We start from the raw sequence: 23,775 nt of genomic DNA on the forward strand, positions 1-23,775 counted from the left end.
AGAGGAGGGGAGATGATGTCAGGTGCATAAAGGACACTGCCACAGGCAGGGAAGACAGAGATAAATACAGTGATGGCTGGAGAGAAGGGGGAGAGGGAGTGAGAACACAAAAGAAGACAAGCTAATGGGCTTTGATGGGGATAACCAGAAGCTTGAATTTGGTATGACAAAACAGTAACTGGAAGAATCAAAGAGACTGACATGATTAGAGTTACTAGCAATGAAGAATCTTTTCGCACAAACAGACCAAATTTGAGGTGACAGAGGTGTTTAGAGAGACCAATGAGGAAAAGAATTCTGTGATTATGAAGAGGTGAGGAAGAACACAGACCTATAATTTTGCCGGTGCAGGCAGATACTCAGAGTTAAGTTTGGGGCTGAAAGAAGCTATTCCTCAGAATTTTGCTAACTGGATCTGCCTAATTATGTTCTTCAATGACAAACACTGGGCATTTTAAAGAAGTTCTCTATGTGAGGATTTACTCAGCATCTTAAGAAGCTTTAAGAAAAGCAAAACTTTAAAGCTAAAATTGCTGGTAGGCAGATTATCTACTTCAGGGACATCGTATTTGCCTACTTTCTTCACACAAAATCTGCAAAATTATTCAATCAACAAAGTTACATATGAGGAACTGTTTCAAATAGTTGTACATAAAGGTGATGTGAGAAACCAAATACCTTTTACTCAAGCCTGTGATCTTTCAACTACATTAAATCCCTTCTTGTTTTTATGTGATAGAGCATGAACAACAAGTAGAACCAGCAGACAAACATTGGTTTCTCTCCTGGTATATGAATTCACCAGGAAAACAGTTCTATTAGTCCCTGACCCAGTAAGTGTGTAAAAATCAAAGAACTCTAATGCTGAATTTTGCAAGAATAGGCAGGTGCCATGGATACCTCAGGCAGACCTAGGAGGGATAATCTCTCATGAGAGATTATTACGAGAGGGTAACCAGAGTGGTCTATTTCTGATTGCCTCTCCTGTTCTGATGGCACCTTTATTGCTTCTTTATTTTAAAACATACTACATCTACCTTATCAGATGTTGTAAAATTCCTGCAGGAAAAAAATCCCAGTATTTCTAAAGGCATGGAACAGCTTTTGAGTAATTTGGTTATATCCACTGGAAGAACTTCCTTTATGCTGAGATTTCTGGAATGCAAACCACTGCCTTCTGACTTTGTAACTCCTTAATCTGATAACCTGGCTAAATGATTCTCACCTGGGAGAGTTTGTCAATCACTAAATTAAAACCTCCTTCATCAGAAACCACTCCTCCTCCCACTCCAACTCCTGAAAGCAAAGCAACAGAACACTCAGAAAGAGAAAGAAACTCCAAGAGGGTGATCAGTGTGAATTTTGATCTTCTCTCTCTCAGAAGCACTGTGCTTGATGCATTTGATGAATTGAGGCAAACCTGCTGTTAACAGCTCAGTGATTTTAAGTGTCTTGTCTGGTATGTGAATGGAACTGCTGGATAGCACCTCTTACTTATTTGTTTTTAAAACCCTCTTTTTCTTCTTTCTGAAACTCATCTCTGAATGTCATGCTCACAATCATCTATGTATCCAACCATGACCATGGATCTTCAGTGTTGAGTGCTTGTTCAGTCTCCTTTAACACTGCTGATGGGATGGCATTTAAACAAAATAGCAAAAAATATCAACACATATGGAGATGGATTCCAGCAATGAAGCAGCCAGCTCACCTGTACAACCACAGGGATTTAGAGCCTGTGAACATATTCTTGCACTTCTCAAGAAGAAAAGCAAATGCAAATTACTGGATGGTGAACAGCCAACAACGCTTCCATTCCCATCATGAGAACTTTTCATTATCACTGTTCTCACCTAGCTAAGTACAGACACACTCACAGGAAGACAAAGTCCACACCCTCTTTTACAGTAAAGAAAATTAGACACCTAGCATGAAATTATCAGCTTCAGGCTGCAGAGCCACAACAGGAGGTTTTTCACAGTCCTGAGTTTTAAGCAGTATCAGATGGAGCAAAGAATCGAGTTCCTCATGCTGTGGGGAGCAGGAGGCTGCCCAAAGCTACTGGGGGATGATGACCAGACTCAGACAGCCCAGCCCACATTGCTATCAGATAGAACACAGCTACAGCACAGGAGCGTGGTCAGTGTGACTTCACTGCTCTCATCCAAACTAGATGGATTAAAGCAAGCTTGGTTAAGCCTGCCTGCATTTTGAAAAGATAGCAGCAGCAGCAGAAGGAAAAAGGCTAGAGGACATGACTGAATAAATTGGATTGTAATACACATTACAGTTTAACAGCATCAGAATATATGTGGCAACACAGCAAAGTCAAGAATAAACCTGGAGCAATGCACCAGCTCTTAACATGAAGAAAAAAAAAGTTTTCATTTTGATAGAGGAATAGAGGAGACTAGTCTTTGATTTTCATACTTAAAAAAAAAATAAGATCAGAACTTTGCATTGTGATTATTTACATCTCCATGTAGGAGAGCTTACTGCCACCAACCACACATATAAAGGGTAGAAATTTTACAGTAAGAAGGCAGAAAGGAGAGTCAATGGTAAAATGTCTGCTTTGTATCTTCCTATCCTGTACAGCAATTCCTAGACTTCCTATCCTAAAGATTAACAACTAAATTCTGTTAACTTGGCTATACAGTTGTACTGCTGCAACCTTCACAGACAGAGTATGGATGAGAACCACAGTTCCCTCCTGTTCTGGTCAAAGAGTGAGATGAAGCTGGGTCTCGTCCTCTCCACACAGGGTAATACATATGTACACTGCACCATTCAAGAGTGGGGCCCTAAATCCACTTCCCTCCTGGTTCTTGAAAGTGCAACAGACATTTTTCTTGATCTCCTTTTGGGAACTTGCACCCTGTGTCTACAGTCTACAAGGTCTGTAAGGACTCCAAAGCACCAGAAGAAACCCCTTTTCAGAAAGGGCTGTCGGAACAGGGCAGTCCATCACATGTCTATCTATATCTGTGAAATAAAACAGTAAAAGAAAATACCATACGTTATTGTACCACTAAAAGTAAAAAGTGCTCCTCAGCTTCCAAATGCAAGGGAATGAGCATTTTACTGAACTATCAGTCCCCCTTGTAGTATCACCAGTGATTGTAATTTTTTTCCTCCACCATATTACCCTTAACAGAGCTTGTGGATTCTCATGGCCATGCAGAAAATTATGAAAAGCCTGAACCTTCCATGATAGGAAGTCCTCTAAACCAGCACATTATTGGACAGACTGTTGGCATTTCTCCCTGAGCTGCTGCAACAGCCTCAAAAATGTACTGCAGCACACAACCTTCCATGGGCAGGACTTAGCCTAGATAAATTAACATATTTCAACTCTAGTTTCCCTGAAACAATGCCTGATTTGCACTACAATTCCCAAATTCAAAACACCAAAAGCCATTTTTACAGAGCATGGAAGCAATGCCATCTGAAGAGGTTATTCAGGCTACAGAATTGTATTGGCTACACAGCAAACTCTACATTTTAATTCTTTTCTCATGCCTATTTCCAGAAAACTACAGCCCAAGTGAGTGCTTGTAATCAAACAGATGTATACCTGACTCAAAACTGAGATGTCACACAAGAACCATCAATTTCAAAAGGTACAAAACTTGGGCTTAACGTTCTGGCAGAGCAGTTAAAAATACAAATCTATTACTGTCCCTCACGCACCCAAGAGGGAATCTATTCTACTTAAAGTTCTCTGAAAAGCTCTTTTTTATACATGTCAGCAATTTCACTTGCAGCAGAAGTCTTCTAAATATGAGTTCAATATAATTTCCCAGTGTTCTAAAAGTATTTGAAATCAAAGTATTGAGGATGTCTTACCTGTGTTTCACATCATTAGAAGTAACAGCTTCCAAAATTAAGTGAAATTTTAATAAATATCCCAACTACCTGATTCCAGCCCCTGTATATGTTTTTGGTAATCTATAGAACTCCTTTACAGCCCTGACACAGGAGCAGGTTACAGTGTCAGTGCTGGACACCTGAATTTACCTTGGAAGTAGTCTTTCCAGGAGGACTACAGCAGCCAGAGCTTAAAACTGCTTGAGGGTCTTCCTTGTTCTTAGTAATGGAAAAGGGTGGCAGATGTCACAAAGTAACTGCAAAAATAATTCCTTTTTTAGAGGCCACAGGGATCTACTGATGTTCCTAATTGACAAAGCTCTCCTCACTACAACACAGAGCCATGGAAGACAGTTTCTGCCTTCTCTACACAAATCAGGACAGACAAAAAGTAGTTTGAAGGATTTTAACTGTTCTCTGAAGTGCTATTCTGAATTGCATTTCAGCTCCATTCATGTCCACTTCAAAACTGTTGCTTATTTTTCTTCTATCTCCTCCTTGCTTTTCCCAAAGCCCCTGGAAACATAAAATTAAGAGTAATAAAATATCAATACCTATTAAACCAAAGCAAAAAAAATTGTTCTTTTTGTCTGATATTTTGATGAACTGAAGCCTTCTAGGACTTTCACTTTGATGTTTTCAGAAACATCAAAAGATCAGTCTTGTTATCAACATCATTAGTACGGCCTGGAGATGTTTAATACTCCAACACATACAGAAAATGCAGCACACAATCCCCCAATGGCCTTTGCCTTGTTTTTATTCCTTCTTTTTTAATTTTGTTTTCCAATCTGATTTGCATTTCTCATTCCAAGCCATTTGCCTCTCTCCCACCCTGCCCCATCCTCTCATTAATTCACCAGAAGAGCTTTCTAGTGCTGACCTATTCCCCCTTCCTGAAGGGAATTGTATAAACTCCTGTCTACCCTAACATAACACACAGCATAGAATGGATTAATAGAATCACAGAATGCTTTGGCTTGGAAGGGACCTCAAAGATCATTCAGGTCCAACCAGCCCTGCCTTTAACTAGACCAGATTCTACCAGGTATCTCTGCAGCCACTACACACATTGTGACAGTCTGAAATGTTCTTTTACAGGGAAGTCTCTTGCTTTGGCTCTTTCAGGCCTTCATATTTCTCCCTGGGTAAGCATCTGAGTACTGGTTTCTTTTTCTGAAATTGCCCCTTTATTTGAGCAGGCAGCACCTTATGCACAAAAGCTTGGAGAGAGGTCCAATGATGCCACCAAAACTGTATGCAATTTAATTTAAAGCACTGGCATCAGACTGAGCTTGGAGTTTGATGATAAGTTACTTTAGTCCACCCTATTAATTATAAGAAACAAGCAATCTTTGAGGCCTGGTCAAGCAGAGAGATTTATTCCAATACTCTCGGATTTCTTTCATTGCAAACAACATCATTATAAGCATATTGCTGCATGAAAGGACCCAGTAAGGCTAACTCTGCTCTGCTGTCCTTGATTAGACAGTCTCATGTAATCTTCTGAAAGAACTGAAACCTTCTGGACTCCTTTGCCATGAGCAACCTGTTTAATCTGATTCTCTTCTGTAGGGCCACCAAGATCTACCTGACTACAACGGGAACATTTGTATAAAGCTCTAGCTGCTCAGAGGAGAAAACAGAACAGGTCATCACAGACCAAGTTACCCCACAAGCCCCAGCAGGTATGCTGAGTGTACCAGCACTGCAAACACACCCCACATTGCCTACATCAACACAACTTACTGATAACAAAAGCAGAACCCCTGAAATACCTGAAAACTCAATGTTTTCCATCTTCTGTTATAGAAACCTTGGTTTCAAATTTGCCATGGAAAACAGTTCAGGTTCATCTGACCTTACAGACGGGAATGTGTTGTCAAATCATAGATTATTTAGCTTGGAAGAGACTTTTAAAGGTCATCCACTCCAATTCCCCCTTGGGGATATAGATATAAACATAGATATGGATATTATAGAAATAAAGGTATTTCTTTCCCATAGAAGCACTATATACCTCAGTGTGAGTACTTATTATTGCTACAGGGCAGAAAGGCTCTGTAGGAAATGGGATAACCAGGAGGTATTCTGCAGGTCCAGGAGACAGGACTCATTTGAAAGAAGAACAAACTGAGGAACCTGCACTTGCATTTACCTGTAGATCTATAGGCCTGACCTTGCAAGGACCTACTGTAAATATTTTTCACTTGGAATTAACCCTCAGACAACAAAATTCACCCGTGATCCTTTGAAACATACCAAAAAAAAAAAGATGTGTGGGACAGAATTTTTATTAAGTGATTAGAGGAAATTATTACAGCAGAAACCACCTCTGTCACAGGCCTTTAATAGCAGAGCAGCCATGACTGGTAGCCTGCAGAATCACTCTTTCAAGTGCAGCTCTCTGATATAAATAGATCACTTTATAACGTGTCTGCATGCAACCCTTTAAGGACTCTGTTCCTCCGACTGTTTGATACACTCAGTTTAACAGCACACTGTCCAGCCTTGCTGAAGCACTGCAGGACTGCCAATCCTCACATGCTGCACAGACACCTTTGGCTGACACAGCAGCAGCACTGCTCTGCTACTGAAGAGGATGGGCCAAATGCAGAGAATTTTTAGGCTGAGGTACGCTGGCTGTTGATCTCTGTGCAGTCATGCGCCTGTATCCTGGAATCTGGGACAGAGCCTTGGTACACAACAGCTTCATGAGCAGTGCTGTGAGATAGTTACCCAGCCCAATTCCAAACTGAAAGTAGCAGAAGGGGCTGGAAAATCGACATGGCTGGCTGTGATCGGGGTCAAAACCATAAATATCCAAGCTACAGTAAAATGTACTCTATAACAGCAACATGGCAATGTCACTAGGCACAGGACACTTGACGTCAGACCTGAGCTTTTTTTCATGCTTGTGGCCATGGTCTGCTGCATCATGTTTGCAATTCCCTTCACCTTCCCAGCCTAAATCAGTTCTCCTGTCTGAAGAATGGAATTAAAACTCTTTACTTTACATATTGAATGCTTTGAGATCTACCTCTTACAGCTGCTACATAAAAGCACTACTATTAAAGTCGTTGTTCTAACTATATTTAGGAACTCTCTGCGTGAAGTGCTGAAGCACATTTCTAATGTCAGTAGGATATTAGAAGACCCCTTGTCTCACTGGAACAGCTTTAATGAGCTCAGTACATGTTTCTGCTGCCACAGTGCTTCACAGCTTGTCCATATATCAAACAGTCTTGGAATATTTACCTTTTTTTCTCTGAACCCTCTCGGTTTTAAAGATACAAAGGCTATTCATGTGATTGGCAACATGCCAGCATGAAAATCTGGCCAACCTAACAACTTACTACAAGACATGTGAAGATAAGGTGGCAGAGAGACAATAGGAGGCAAATTAAATTCCATCTATCTGAGAACTGGAAATTAAAGAATTAAGGTTTTGTTGTGTAACCTCTTTCCAGATCAAAGATTACAGGGAGACACAGAAAGCAGAGGTTCCCATTTCATTCTTCACTACTGGTTGTCATAGCTTGATGAAAAGATTAAGCAATAAGAATAGCTAAGAATGCTACTATAATATTCTGAATTTTGGACTATGCTAAAGCAATTGTTTAAAATAACAACAGCTAGGGAGGCCTGGTATAAAAAGACAACACTTCTGTGACAATGTTCCATTTCCATTACTGAGAGAAAATACTCATTCCTGCTTCTCCACCACCTAACCAGAGATGTACAAATCCATCCCCAAGCAGGATAAACGACTGGTGCTGTGTCAACAGCCTCCAACCATGAGGGAGAAACAGGTACTAGCAGGGAGAGAGGGGCACAAGACATAATTAGCAGCTTCCTCCTCTGAGTGCATCCACAGTGGAAATGTTTACTTACAAGATTCCGAAATGAAACAACAAATCTTTTATTAGCATTTAAAGCCATGTGAAATCCCAAGAAGTCTTTGCAAAGCCTGCCAGTACTAACTAATCAACCATCTGCATTTGCACCAGGAACACGGCACACAGACATGAGAGGGGGAAACAAATGGGATCCTTTCTGCAGGAGCTTGCAGAGGGAAGAAAAGGTTTACAGGGCACGTGCTCCTGGTGAGATGGTTGGAAGGACCAATTCAAAGGCAGCATGCCCACAGATTCCCTTCCTCTAAAACAAATATTGAGGGGATTCTTGAACCTAAACAAAATCCATCCTCCCAAGCTGTTCAAACAGCATTAGCAGAGAGGAAGCACAAAAATGGTGCCAAAATAAACAGAAAAATAAAATGGAAATTACCTTGAGGAAAGTTTACTGAAAAACATAGACAAGAGATAAGTGGTAGGGGCAAAACCACCACCTTCAGAGAAATTACACCAGCTTAGACCACCTGTGACACACACCTGGGTGTGGAGAGACTGCATAATTAGAGTAGAAATGACTAAAAGCATATTTTATAGAGTCAGAGAAAATACAAAGTGACAGAAGGCAATTTTTTGAATAATACTTTTTCCAGCAAGATCTCTCTACTTGAGTCACTCTTGCCTTCAGGAATTAAGCTTTCTAGTCTCCCATTTGTAAAATGGGGGATGTATTATCTTTATAAAACTCTTCAAAAACTACAGATAAAAATGTTAGTGTGAAGAGTTATTATTGTTGCTATTATTGAGGATGCTGTAAGCTCCCCTGTTGAACTGCTACCAAAACCGATCCTATTCTTGACTCCATTTAAGACTCATGCTTGGGCTTTCAACTCTAGCTATTTTTGCAGAAAACATGTGACACAGTAACTGTAACCTAAGGAGAATCACAATTATCCTACAATTTCTAGGGAAATTATTAAGGAACAGTTAATCATAGCAACGACCTTTTGAAGATATGACAGAGTTCACTCCAAGCTATGGACCTGCATCACCCATACAATCCTGCTACTGTGTCACAGTGCAACATTGCCAGAATTAGTGGATTCACACAAGCATTAACAGGATTAACATACTAGTTTATCAGCCACTACACATACAATTCCCCAGACAACAACACATTCCCATCACTGGGATGAAGCATGGCAGCTCTTTTACTTTGCCACAACACAGACGTTTAAAAACTGGCAACAAAGGCTCCTACAGACAGGACACTCTGAGGGAGAGAACCTGACAAGGCATAACAGGCTCTTTGGACACCGAAGTTAGTAACTCAACAGTAAAGTTACACTACCTTTTGATGCCCATGGACAGACAGAGCCTCAGCTCACCCCGTCATTTAAAGTTCTGTGCCTCCTGTATCAGATTGTCACACCGAGTCTGTGTGCAGTGCTGCCTTCTGAATCAGAGGCCTCACTCCCGAAGCAGAGCTTACTTCAATGATGGATGTTCTAAGCCACTGCTGCCCTCAACCAAACTCACTCAATATACAAATTTAAAAATCCAAGGCTGTCTGCTCTCTTAAAAAATGACCACAAAATTTTAAACATTTTCACACTACTAGAACCCAAAGCCATCCTGCCACAGATGCCATTCAAGGACCACTGCCTCTATCATAAACTTCGACCTCTCCTGCTTTTCCACACTAGTCAGAGAGCTCTCTTCCACTCATTCCCCTGTCCTTGCACACCAAACCCTATCAGAAGGCATTCACTTCTTCACAAGTTCAAACCCCTTGCAGCAGCAGCTATTGGAAGAATTCACTACTTTCCTGTCCAGCTCCTTAGAAGGACAGGGATGGAGTTGGTGCGGTGGTTAAGCAGAGAAAACGTTAAAAGTAAGGACAGAAAGAAGTGAGCGAAATAGAGACAACAGTGGTATCTGGTGAAAGCCAAGGAGAAAAAAACTAAATTGGTGTGCGTGGGAGAAAGAAATTGTGAGACAATGAGACATCAATGAATAAGGCAGAGAGAGCATGGCAAGAACTGAGCCAGTAAGCAGAGGAAGAACAGAGCTAACATTACTGCTCCAGATTTCCTCACCTTTCGCATCCAACTACTGAAAAGGAATCCAAAGCTGATTCCCAGGGGTTCATTACTAACCCTACCAGTGTAAGCAATCTACATGCACTAACCATGTTTCTATAATTTAAATTATTTCTTTTAGAACAATCCCAAGAACAGTACTTATTGGGTTATACTGACCACTGCTTCCTGATCCAGTAAATTGCATAAATATTATATAAAAAGAATATTAAAAAAAAATCAGCTACACGTACACTACAGCAAACTGTTTCCTAATCCAGAAAGGTATGGTACAAATCCATCAATTTTGTCAGTTGAAAACTGGCAGAACTGCAAACTCGTAGTGCTTAGGATGGTAGAGAAAACTGACACATTGTTCTAGGGTTGTGACAGAAAACAAAATACCAGCATAGAGAGATTGTAGTAGGTGCTCTGGGTTGGGATTCCAGATCACAGGGGATGCCTACTTGGCATTATTGCTCAACTACTCTAGAGACAGCAGAGAGAAAACAGAAGCGGGTATTTTGACTCCGAATGCTTTGTTACTGATTTTCAAGTAGCAACAACTACTGATGTTATACTAAAGCCTAGGGTTAGTACTAGGATTTTGAAAAGTTAGAACTACTTATTGAAAAGCTGAAGTGATCCTTTCCCTTCACATGATGTAAAATCATATATGGAGAGTTGATATTTGGCAGCTTTTGATAACAAATTCAGGTCAGCTATAGCAATTTGAATTTATACTCAAAAATTAACAATTGAGGTTTGAAACTAGGTACTGTAAAGTGCAAATTGTTACTGAACTCTGATAACTCAGACTCTCAGAACAAAGATGAAGACAGGTATCTAAAATATTTTTACATTTGATCATAATTTTTGGATAGTCAGCTGTTACCTAGCTTATACTCACATCAACTACTAAGGTTCAGTACAGCAGGGTACAAAAGCTGGAACTGTTCTTTCAATTTGAATGGTACATCACATTTTGATTACTGGAGCACTACTTTTTACCTAGATTGTACTGATTGTTAAAACCAGGAAGAAGTTATGATACCAAGATGGAAAGGGATGAAAATTTCCCCAAAACCCATATATGTTGTTGTTAAGTTTCCCCAATAAAGTGAGGACTAGTGTAAGCTAATTTACACTTCTAAATACCAGGTTTTAGACATCAAAAGTTTCTTTAATAAACTCAAGACTAGGGTTAGAGTTGTGGAGCAGGACTGTGGTGGTCAGAGTATGCAAACTGTTGCTTTACATTGCAAACATCAGAAAGCAGACATCCAGCAGCATACTGACTTTTAATAGGATAATAAATTCCTGGGTGCTGTAAAGATGGTATACCTTAAAAAAGTAATTCCATATTAAAGTGAAAGTTGTTAATGATGTAAGGCCACTGATTACATGTCTGAAATCCATGAAAGGATATTAACTCACATAAGTGAATTTTGTTTTCTATTTTCAAGTCAGTGGATCTTCATTCATCTATATTTTGTCCATTACATGAAATTATTTCAGAATACTTTTATCACAATGTTGTACAGAGTGTTTGTTACTTTTTTTCTGCTCAACAAATGCTTGGAATAGGACAAATAGCAAAGGTTCCATTCATATATTGCAATAAAACCACAGAAAGGTGACAAGCAGGAATGAAACAGAGGTGCTAGAAAAGACTGAATCAAAGACTAGCTTATGTGTCTTCAACCACTGCTTCTTTAAGTGCTGAGAAATTCAGTTCTACATAAAACTAGCTATTTCAGCTAGCTTTAGACCTGAATGAACGATAGAGATGACAGCACAGATTTCCTCTAATTCCTTTGTACATCAAACTACTTACAAATATTTTGGGGGGAAAAAAATCCTGAAAAACAAGCAAACCTGAACTGTATCAACTGATGAACAACAGAAAAAAAAAGAATGAAAAATTCTCTGTGAGTGAATGGGGCTATATGTCACAGTCAAGATGGCCACAATACACAGAGCATCATCATGCAATATCAGAAAACTTCAAGCATTTGCCCAAACAGAGCAGCACCATACCACTTTAGAAGGCTTCAGGCATCTGTCCATGCAGAGTAACGTCACACCACTTCAGGAGGCTGCAGACATCTGCTCTTCTTGTTCTTTAGCCCAAACTTTTCTACCCCTCATGGTGATGCCCTGCACCTGTGTGCCCTCTGCTCCCTTTGGTGGTTGGTCAGTGCCCCTGGGCACTCCATGGCTCATTGCTGTCAGTGCTGCTCACCTGCTGCTCACAGCTGGACCCATTGGGGATGAGGCTCTGCTGCAGCCCCACCCCAATTACCACAAACTGTTTGCCTACAGTTACACCCTTTGAAACACCAATTAAAGTCTTCAAAAGCTACAACGATGGTGTTCTGCTAAATCCTAACCCTTCTGTTGAAGAGGAAGAAAGCTGAGGGGAAGGATTGTCCAAATTATTAATCTGACCCCTTGCTTCACTGGAACAATGAGATGAATTATAGTGAGGGTAATGTTATTTTAAATTACATCAGCACGGTATGGAGCACTTATGCATTTCCTATGATGTTAGGATTGTCTAAATTATTAATCTGACCCCTTGCTAGTCTGCTTCACTGGAACAATGAGATTAATTATAGTGAGGGTAATGTTATTTTAAATTACATCAGCACGGTATGGAGCACTTATGCATTTCCTATGATGTTTCCGTGTGTTCATGCATTCCCCTCATACTCCTCCTGCATACAGGCATCAATCTAACTCAAAAATCTTTCCTCTGTCCAAAAGGAGAAGTTAATTACAGAAAGAGCAGATTTACCAGGAAAAAATAATCTTTTTGCTTGAATAGCTTTGTTACAAAAAGGCTGGCGCTTATAAGCCCTCAGGGCAAACCCCTCTATGACAGAAGACAATGAACTGCTATGAAGGATGGCTTAGTAAATGAGACATGGGGTTTAGGATTCAGGTGTTCAAGCCCTCTTCAGTTAATAATTCACTGTGTGACTTTGAAAAACTTGCTTAATTTATTACACCTTTGAGCTTCTTCTTTGTGCAATGCAGATAACTGCTTCCCATCTCACAGGGTGGCCAGGGTATCATCTAATGATTCAATGATTCAGACTCAATCAGATGCCACTGACACCACCAACTATTGCCATTTTTGTTACGTTTAAGAGCATAGCAATTGCTGAATGACTTTTCCAGAAACACTGCCCTGGGTATGCAATGTCTGTCACAACTTCCACCAACATACTTTGCATTTCTCATAGTTTCTTCTGCAAACATCTCTCCAAATCCCACAGAGAATCTTGTGGGAAAGGCAAGATGCAGGCTGAAATTCTTCCGACTTGTTTTGTTGAAGATGAAATGTGGATCAAGTCCAAATCTATTTCCATCCTGAAATATTTGAAAGGTCACATACATACAAAAAACGGATCAAACATTAAATACTGGCAGCCACTGCTATATGTGGCATGCTATGTGTCAGTCTACAAACTAAGACTAAATGAGAGTGAATTTCTTCCTCTATCACTCTTCAAGTGTACTCTGAGCAAAGAAAATAATTTATATGAACCACAGACTGGGTCTCAAGGGTTCTGTAACCTCTTGTCATTCTGCCATTATGTTTCTAGGTGACTTCAGAAAGACACTAATCTTTTGTGCCTGTACTTTCCTCAGATAATCTCCCACCTTTACCACCCAAAAGTAAAAAAATATTTAAAGTACCTTGTCTCACAGACAGGAATAAACAAAGCACAACTATCTGAACCCCACAATAAACCCTGATATTTAGCATTTTCTATATCTATAACACAAGGTGACTGTGACACAGATGAGTGCTCCCCTTCAGATTGGTTCCACTGGAGCTGACTTCACTTCCAAGAAAATTAGTTTTGCTGGCCCTGTCTCTTAAAAAAAAGAGAGAACAGTTGCAGAAGAAGTTGTGTAACTTGAGGAAAGAAAGAGCTGATAAAGCAGTATAGATGTGCAGCATATATTCCCTTGGAACCATGCACATTAGAAATAATAATTTCTAAAAGCAATTTCAGTTTTTAAGCCAAACCAATTATAAATGCAAAATACTTTTTGTACAGTAGAATGGGTTCTAAGGGATGATACATATTCTGTACATAAAACTGTGTTCTCACCACTCCTTATGCAAACCAATGGAGATCAGAAATTTGCAACTCTTTTTGTCTGTTTCCATCTGTACTTGTCTGTTCTATCACTATGTCTCCCTTCATCTCAGCCTAAAAGAAAACTAAAACTGTGGGTATTACAGAAAACCATGATTATTAATCACTTTCCAAGTCTGGATACAAAAATATAGCAACTGTCTTCAAAACATAAAACACTGAAGGAAAGTATTCACTTTAATTTATCTTTCAGCATTTATTTAAAAGAAACACATTTCTAAAATAATAATATAATGTTATTTCAAACAGCTCTTCCCCCCTCTCCATTATTATTTCTACTTTTACAAACCCTGAACAAGTGCAAAGATAGGAGATAGGAACTGAAAGGCACCTCTCAAACCACCATGGACTGTTCTCCCAATCCTAACAAGGGCCAATACATTGGGGACTGCATCAAGTCTAATAAAAGATCAAAAGAAAACTTCACACTGCACAATAAAACGGTGCCAGAAAAATATCAAAGTGTTTTGCTATATTGCTGTTATTTATTTCAGGAGGGGAAAGAATGCTAACATGTTACAAATTGCTCCTTAACTAAGTGTGAGTCCTTATGTACATCATCTAGAGACAGCCATGGCAGCCACTGTGCTTCTCTTAAACATTCTGGGCTAACATCAGCATGGGAAATTCAAGGGATCTTTAAAATGTCCCTCGTGGTATTTACTTCCTCCTAAAACTCTGGACAGAGCTAATGGAATTTAATAACTACTGTTTTACATTACTTCGTAAAGTAGTTTCTGATAAAGATGAGAAACTTCTGCTTGAGCAACATCATGCTCTGTGTAATTTTACCAAGCAACACCAAAACTCTCTCCTGCACCTTCAAATCTGAACTTCATCCACTAAAACAAGGTTTATAGCAAATACTAGAAAACAGGTAGGTCTCCAAAAGAACATTTTTTGAAAAGATATCTACAATTCTTATTTTTTTTAAAATCCATTATGTATTTATGCCTCACCCCCCTCCATTCTCCTCACCACAATATATTTTAGTAGATGCTCCCAAGCAAATAAATTTAGTCTCTTAACATCAATTTTCCTTTGTGTAAAGCAATAAAGGACTAACTTTTGAACTGAGAATTTCTGATTTGAAAGAAAAGCTGGCTGATTTTCTCCTTGACTGAGATGAACATCCCAGAAAGCACTGACAGAGAGCACACTTTAAGAATGCATTTCAGTGTGTACTTGCATCTCTCACTGCAGCTGCACGTGGGAAATACAGAGCAGGGACAAAGCAGAAGTCACTTATGTAGGAAAAGTTTGTCACTGCCAACTGTTTAAGGTATGACTAAAATAAAATTAAAGATGGACCACACACCTGAATGCTGTTCAACTATGCAAAACACAAATCAAAGTGCAATGTGGTTCCAGTAACACACTAAACCTTTCATTTGCTTTAAATCACTTCACGCAACATTATTCAGTTGAATCATCTTTCCCACTCTGTCATTAATTACTACTTCCACAGAAAACACTCTCTTTCTTGGACAAAAAATTTCTTCAACAGATAATAGTCACATTAAATCTAGCAATTCAAAAAGAAGCATTTTACCAAACGAGCCATGAAATTCGTTTTACTTTTCTGCCACTGGGATGTCAGAAAGTCTATGTCACCTTTAATAAACTTCTCCAAATGAGCATGCTGATAACTGAACAACATGACATTTCTAACAGTGAGAAGGCAGAAAACCAGAAACAATTACATTAAGAAATTAAGGGGGAAGAAGAAAAGCAGGCTGGAACTATCTTGCTGCAAGTAAAACCTCATTAACTTAGAGTTTTGCATCCCTCTCAGGCAAAAAGAGGACTCCTAGGTCTAAGAGTGGCCATGTTTCAAATGTTATGGAAACTTTCCTATCTGCCCATCCACTCTGGCAGTCACACTCCCACCACTCCAGACTTTTCCTGCTGGGACTGAGGTCCCTTCAGAGTGGGTGGCTCCAGTGACCCCAGGGGTGCCCCTTTTGGCTCCCTGCACACCCCACACTCACACAGTCAGATAAGATTTTCTTACTGGCTCAGCCTGGGTTTCCCACAGCAGAGTCCCAGATGTCTGGAGCATCCTTAAAGCAATTCCATCAAGGTGCAGTAACACAGAAACAGCTCAAGCTGGTGCCTCTAGGGAGGGACCCCCAACAAAGGAAGCCCTGGGTTTTACAGTCTCACAGTCTGTGCACCCAGTCAGTCTGGGCTCTTCCTGCTCACTCACCAGCTCCTGCTGTGTCCCAGGGTCCAGTCCCCTGGCTGGTGCCACAGGTCCCTGTGCCCCTTGTGGTGCAAAGGGTCAGCACCACGTCATGGTCCCTTTCCTGGGGCTCCCACCATGTCCCCCAGCCAGGGCACAACCTGCAGCTCTCACTGCAGCTGCACACCCAGCCACCTGCTCTCAGTGTACTCCTCAATAGTAGTTTCCTGTTGTACTCTCATTGAAACCACTCTGATAACACAGAACAGGACTGAAGAGTGAACCAACCAGTGACTCACCACCTGAACGGCCAGAAAAATGAGTGTAAAGCAGTCAAAGTGATAAAGGCATTTGTTTAAGATACTTCAGCAACATTCTCAGTCAACAGATTTACTTGCAAGTTCACAAGAAGAAATGAATTCATACTGAAAAAAACCCCAAAAACTGGAACAAAAAGAATCTGACACTTGCACAGAAAGGAAAATTCCAAGTTGAATTCTTCTCATCTTTTTGGTCACAGATATTCTCTGTTCCTTCATATTCTCTTTTATATCATCAAAAATACAAACGCAAAACTCAAGATGGAAAAAAACCTGACAGGTCTGCCACAGAGCATAAGAAAAAACAGCAAAAGTAAAACAAAAACAAAAATGAAACAAAAACTTTGGGAACGAATGGAATTAAACTAAAGTAGGCATTTTCAGCTGATTGATTTTTTTTCATTGCCATTTCCTGTTTTTCAATCAGCTCTAATCCTTGGCTGGAGAATTCAATGGAACTGTGTCAATTTATATTTGCTAAGGATTTGGCACATCATATTAAGTATTTCCCAGTGTGATCATCTCTCTAAGTTAAGTAATTTAAACATTTCATGCAAGTAGGGAGAGAATCTATATTTCAGTTCCTTGACTGATCCCAGCACAGCCAAAAAGGCTGCAATTTTCTCAAATGAGATGAATTGGAACATCTATTTGTACACTGAAAGCTTTAATGCCATACCCATGGTGCCTAACTACTCATGTACACTACATGTACCCTCTCAAAATACAGTGGGAAGTACTAACTTATAACTTTGTCTGCTTCTATAAAGTAGTGGAAACATCTGCGTAAGAAGCCTTCTATCTCTTGTCTGGTACACTGCAGATTATCAAATCCAAGAGCTTCAATTTAATCTACACAACACAATAATACACAACACTTCCCTCCATCCACTTCATTTTTACTGCCTGGTATTTAAGAGTAAATTCCATTGTGGGAAGGGAACTGCAAACATGATGAGAGGTGATATGGCTGGCACCTGTACTACCACCAGTCAGCTGCTCTGCAGTGGAGTGAAGTGATGAACTGAAGCACTCACAGTTGAATTTTGCTGGAAAAAAGGATAGGGGCAGGGAAGCAAATTCATATTTTCTGTTTTAATTCTATCTTTTCTTGCTTTGACTCTGTTGTGATTGTCATTAGAACAATATGACGGAAGTTTAGAAAAAAGGAAGGGGGTGAGGGAAGCAAATGCATATTTTCTGGTTTAATTCTATTTTTTCTTGCTTTGACTCTGTTGTGATTGTCATTAGAACAATATGACGGAAGTTTTAGATTTGATTTGAGACCACTGAATATACTCATGCATTCTCACTTAGAACAAAAATTTTGTCTGTTTGCCAAGCTCGTTGAACAAATGAAAAAGAAAATACATTGAAGTTTGAATTTTTTTTTCCTCTGGTATGTGAACCACTAGAACAAAAAAATTTGTCTGTTTGCCAAGCTCATTGAACAAATTACAAAAGAAAATACATTGAAGTTTGAATTTTTTTTCCTCTGGTATGTGAACCAGATGACGTCAAGTCTTGCCTTGATGAAAATGCCCTGACTTTGGGCCTGATAAAAAGATGGAGAAATATTTAAAAGGAATATTAGCAGAGCACTATTTTGCATTTAATCCTAAGCCACAGGAATAACCAGAATTCTCTTCTTTGACCAGTGCATTCATAGATCCGTCTCTTTATGAGGTGTCTTTGATGAACATCACATATCAAATATTTGTTACTAGAATCCAATATTGTTCTGTCCTCTTACCTATCAGAAACATAGGCTTTTACAAAAAAGCCACCAAATATTTAAGCACTCCAAACCAAGGAAATAATAACAAAGAGATGGAGAAAGCTCTTTCTGAAGTTGTCTGAAAGGGTGTAGAACAAAACAGTAAGGGAAGTAAAGAAAAAAACCAGGTATGGATGAAAAAATAAAGAGTCTGTAATTTTTCTCAGGATAGGAAAAAAAATCTGTGTCTGACAGCAAGTTAACAAATATTTCTACTTCAGTTCATGATGGTGGCAATTTATTTTCCCAGTGTGTCCCCTTGTCTTTAATAACTTGATGTCTGAAAAGGTTTTCCTTTTTCTACCCCATGTGTCAAGCTCTGGCAAACAGCCTGACCACAGGAAACTTGTAAAACAACATCAGGACATTCAAAGCATAGCATAAGGTGGAGAAAACACCTTTTAGAAACTCAGTCAAGGATTACAAATTAAAAAGAAAGAATAAGGATTCAAGAATGCATTCCTCACCCCAATATGTGGAAAAAAGACCAGCAGGTGATTCAAAACAGCATTTCCTGTAGACCTCTGATCTTTTGCTATTCAGGTAAGGGATTTAAGGCCAGAAATACCATTCCAACTATCTTGTCCCACTAAACAGGCCTGCAAACTGTTGTCAAGATTACAGATTACATAATTAAACAGATATCCAATTTTAATTTACAAGAAGGAAACTCCCATCAATTTGTGCCACTGACAATGTAACTCTAAAAAGAAATAAAAACGGCATGTTATTCCTAGGTCATGATTGTCTGACTGACTCCATTCTCATGCCTTTGGCAATTCCCCCATAAGATGGAGCAAAAATAACAAACATGCCTGTCCTAAACAGCAATAGGTTTATTATAAAAAAGGGCAAAATGAAAACTTTCACACAAATGCCTCTAAATATAAGTGATTAATACTAAATGAGACCTCAACACCCACCTAGCCACAGAGACAGAAACAACAGCCATTCTTCTTGAGCTTGTGACAGTAAAATCCCTGCACTATGCTTTGGAAAAGCTCCTTTGAATATTCACCTGCAAGGGACAAAGGAGGAAAAACCCAAGACCCAACCCAGGTGTCAAAGACACTGCCCACTCTCTGGTCTGCTCCAGTCTCACTGTTTATAGAGACCCCCAGCTCCAGCAGGAATCTTCACTGTGCAGGTGTGACAGATGGGTGAAGCCCCTAATTACCCACCCAATTTACGACGCTCATTTGCCATACTGCTCCTATAGAAATAGACAGATTGGTTGAGTTTTGACTCTGCAAAAGGCTCTCTCTATATGCCCTTCTGATCAAGCTTATTTACACATGGAAATAAGTGTTCTGAGCACACAAAAATAAGACACTGAGTTAGAGCCCCTCACAAAATCTGCCCATGGCAGGCAATTACACCTCTCACACATAACCTATGTAACTGTTCAACCACTCACTGGTAAAGCAAGTGTAGACACTAAGAGCTAACCCCAGGGCAAAAGAGCAGGACAGAATTTGCCCTTCTGCACTCCACATAACCCTGGTAGTTTTATAACCTTCCAGCTTTACACAAGGCTGTCAGATCTTTCATAGATGTTGGCAACAAAGCCAATGAAAAGAACAGGCACATCAGAAGATAGCTGTGAGAGGACACCGGCATCACTGCATATTCTTCTACACTGAAAAGCAAATTAGGAGACACAGAGAAAAGAAAAAGGGACCATGTGAACCACAACTGGGAGGGAAAAAAAAGAAACAGCTGTAGTCAGAGAGATGCCTGAGACTACCAATCAATGTGCTGCATCAGAAAAGCACTGTTTTTTGTGGTCAGAAAAAGAGATTGAAGAGGAAAAGGCTGGATTCATACATTTATTCCCATCTTTGTCACTTTTGACTGTGATACACTTTTCTCTCCAGTTTTGATCCCACTCCCTTTTGTCACGGTGTATTCACTGATAATGGATATAAGGTCTGAATTTCAGAAGTGCTTAGCACTGTAACTCTAAATTCAGGCAACAGATGCTACAGGTATTCAAATGCTCTGGGGGAAAACAAACAAGCAAATTAAGAAAACACAAGTCTTTAGTTCTTACCTAACCTCTCTGAGATGTTGTGGGGATTAATTAACTAATGCCTATAAAATGTTTAGAGATTCTCAGATAAAATCCTGTAGATGTCAGAAAAATAATTTAAATCAAATGTCACACAACCATTGAATGGTCTTGGGGAAAGACCATGCTTACAAGCTACAAAGAAACAGTAGGCTGGCTAAAAGAACAGAGGAAAAGTGGACAATCAAAGACTTATCTTGCTTAAAAATCTTAACACATTCTCCCCAGCTTTTGAAGTCAAAGTTCGGTGAAAATTAGAGTAATAAGGCTTGTGCAGGAAACAGACCTTATTTGCCATCATGGCACAGCCACAAGACAAAAGCAGGACCAGAAGAGATGACAGCAGCACCAGCTGCCCACCACTCTCACCCCCGCCCTTCCCCGCACACATAGATTGCCATCTTTCACCCGATTAATCCTCTCCCAGGACAGATTAACGCTTATCTGCTCAATATCCATCTGCTTGGCGATTTCAGGAGATTGTAACCAATCCCAGGGCCTTATCGGCGCCTCTCCCCCCGTGGGCAGATGGGAAAGATGGAAATCATCGTGTTCTATTAGCGATGGCAGTGACAACGGGCTAACACAGCTGCCTCTTTCCCTTGTTCCCTCATTCAGGCTCCACAGCACAGAAAGATTGCAGCATGGCAACACAGGCAAAGCCACCTTCTCCCTCTGCTTGCTATTCACCTGAATTAATGAGTCTAGAGGGGACAGCAACAGCTAAATACTCCTTCCTAAATAAGTTTAATACAGGGGCGCTGCAGTCTCTGCCCCAGCTATAAGATCAGAATGGATTAGGCAGACAGGAAGCTGAAAGGAAAGCCTTGAACTATTAAGATTTGGGCATTTCAGACATCTGTGGATGTGCAGCACAGAAACCAGACCTGCTACAGCAGTATGTTATCCTATGGTCATCCACCATGGTAAGGGAAACAACACACATCCATTGTCTGGACATCTCTACCTGGAGGTTGCTTTCTCCAGCTCTCCAGAGCTGCATCCACCCTTTAATCAAAACAATTACAGGCAAAGTGGGAAAATAAAATGACATCAAGGTTCACAGTTTATTTGCAAAGAAAACATGTCTTCAGCTGTACACCTAAATGGAGCTGTGGCCTTTATGTTCACACAAATGAAAGAAATTGATTTCTGCCCTTCCACGTTCCTTATCCTTTTGTGTTCAGTCACCAGAAAGAGTAAAGTAATGATTTTATTTGCAGAAATCTAAAGGAGGTGAGTGAAGGGAAAGAAACCTTTTTAAAGAAACATAATCCCATTAAAAATCTCAATGCTGTTTAAAAATATCTTACCCAGTATTTCTTGAAGTAATATTCCAGCCTCCTATAACCAAGCACACAAGACAAATGTGAGGGTGAAAGAAAACAATTTGTTTTTTTAAAGTTTCCCTTCACTGTTAGAAGGTCCTATAAATTCGGGTAGTGTGTGTTCTTCCCATGTTTCTGTTTATTCATGGCAGCCACACAAATGGCTTAAAACTGACTTCCACTAAAATGTTCAGTTAGGAACAACAAAACCCACTCTAGAATGAATACGGTGATTTAAGAATCAAAATAAAATCCCACAACCTGATTAGATTTTGAATACTGAATACTTGCACCAAATTGCTTACAATCCACAGACAAAGCAATGATTCTAAACATGGAAACACAACAAACAAATTTGTATTAGATTCTGTCTGGCTGCCCACTGCAACTCCTCAACAGAAATATCTGTAATCCCAGAGCACAGCCACAGCAATACTTAAAACCTACATAAATATATTCTTAGTCAGTGAACAAAGATCTCAAATCCAGTAGGATGTGTAAGCCTGAAGTCATACCTGGCACTTCTTCTTGGAAAAAAGACAAGTTTTCTAATTTGAAGGAGAAGTGGTGAAGCAAACCTCTACAAAGACAAAACATATACAGGAACTATCTGAGCAAATCCCAAAGCACTTTTCAAAGGTGAGTATTGAAATGTAGCATCTTTTATGGTGAAATGTGATAGCTTTTTACTAAAGTGATGTAATACACAAAACTGCTTAAGACAGAGAGAAAAATGTGATTTCCCAATCTGGAATTCTGCCCAGAAAACTGGGTCTAAAAATCTCTTTCATTAATGACCTGATGGGATCTTTAAAACCTCCAAGTGGGAGTTTTGTACATTTCCATGTACGCAAAAACTCAGTGGTAAATGTGCTACTCGAAAAAAACAAAACAACAAAAGGAAACAGAAGGAACACAATGGACGTTGTACATAAAGTAGACAGGCACTGTCTGAAGAAGCAGAAGAAAACATAAGAATACATTAGGCTGTTTCTAAAAATGTCCTTAATAAACATACAGAAAAGCTCTATTCCCAAAAGGTCACCTGCATGCTGCATCCAAATAGCAAAGCCCACAAAATACAGGAGACATAATGTTTTTAATAATGTAAAAAGTCACCATATAGCAGGTCAATGATCCATTAACTCTCCTGTGACAGTCCTTTGTTCCAGTCCCTTATGAACTGAGGCAATATTTGGCTGAATAAGTATGAGACTAGGCTACTGATCTTATACTGTTCTTCTAATAAATATCGACTCCTCCCTGCAATTGTAGGGTAAATAGAGTGCCTTACTGTCTTTAGTGCAATTATCTCATAATAAACCTGAAATAGATCACACACAGATGAGGAATGAGGTTTTTTAGCCAGCTGAATCTCACTGTTTCTCATGGGTGACAGACACTTAACTGTCTTTCAAGGTCTCAGATTTTGTGAATAAAAGGAAAAATGGGGGGAAGAAAATCACAAAATTAATCTGCTGGGCACCAAGGAGTGCACATCCCATCCACTGGGACAGGTCTCACCTGCTTTCTACCATTCAGTGCAGCCTGAGAATTAAATACGTACTGTATCTCCTCTCCAGCCACAGATCCTAGTGTGGCAAAAGTATGGCCACTAAGGAAATGAAAAGTAAGTTCAAAGACCTCTCTGGAATCTTGTGTTGTAGGTAGCTTTTTTAGAAGAACAAGTCATGAAAGAAGGAATCCCGTGAAATCTAGCCTCAGGGTGGCTTTACCTCACATGGCATGTACAAAGGAAGGAAGAAGGAGGTATAAATTATTCCCTTTGGACATTGTGTGTCTAGAAGAACTTAACCGTAATGGAAATTCCATGAGAGAATCTAGATCTGTTGTATGAATAAAGGAGATGTGCACAGGGGTTCTCTGGATTTGCAAAAAACTTTGGTCTTGCTCTCCTGTGAGTGCTGACCAGCTTCTCTTCCAAGATGAAAAGGTGTAGCTCTTTCAAACATAAGCCTAAAAAATAGAGCACAGCTCCAATGGGAGCTATGAGACTTTGAATTCCTGCCTAACATCTTCCTTCTGTCACAGAGAGGGAAAACACAGTCTCACAGTGGGGCACTGCTGCTCCCAGAAGTACACATATACAT

General features: G+C 39.8%; 1 protein-coding gene across 13 annotated transcripts in view; it reads right to left on the reverse strand.

The window, feature by feature from the left end:
- Positions 1–23,775, reverse strand: part of BRSK2 (BR serine/threonine kinase 2) — a 307,128-nt gene that overhangs the window by 203,760 nt on the left and 79,593 nt on the right. Inside the window, exon 1 of one of the 13 annotated variants that reach the window (XM_039728385.1) lies at positions 11,846–11,901. The exons of the other annotated variants lie outside the window; for them this stretch is intronic. The gene's annotated coding sequence lies outside the window, so the exon portion shown is untranslated. Of the gene's footprint in view, positions 1–11,845; positions 11,902–23,775 lie in introns of those variants that run through there. 13 annotated transcript variants of the gene reach the window in all.

This window comes from Passer montanus, unplaced genomic scaffold (genome assembly GCF_014805655.1).
Source record: "Passer montanus isolate IOZ18808 unplaced genomic scaffold, ASM1480565v1 scaffold65, whole genome shotgun sequence".
Classification (NCBI taxonomy): domain Eukaryota; kingdom Metazoa; phylum Chordata; class Aves; order Passeriformes; family Passeridae; genus Passer; species Passer montanus.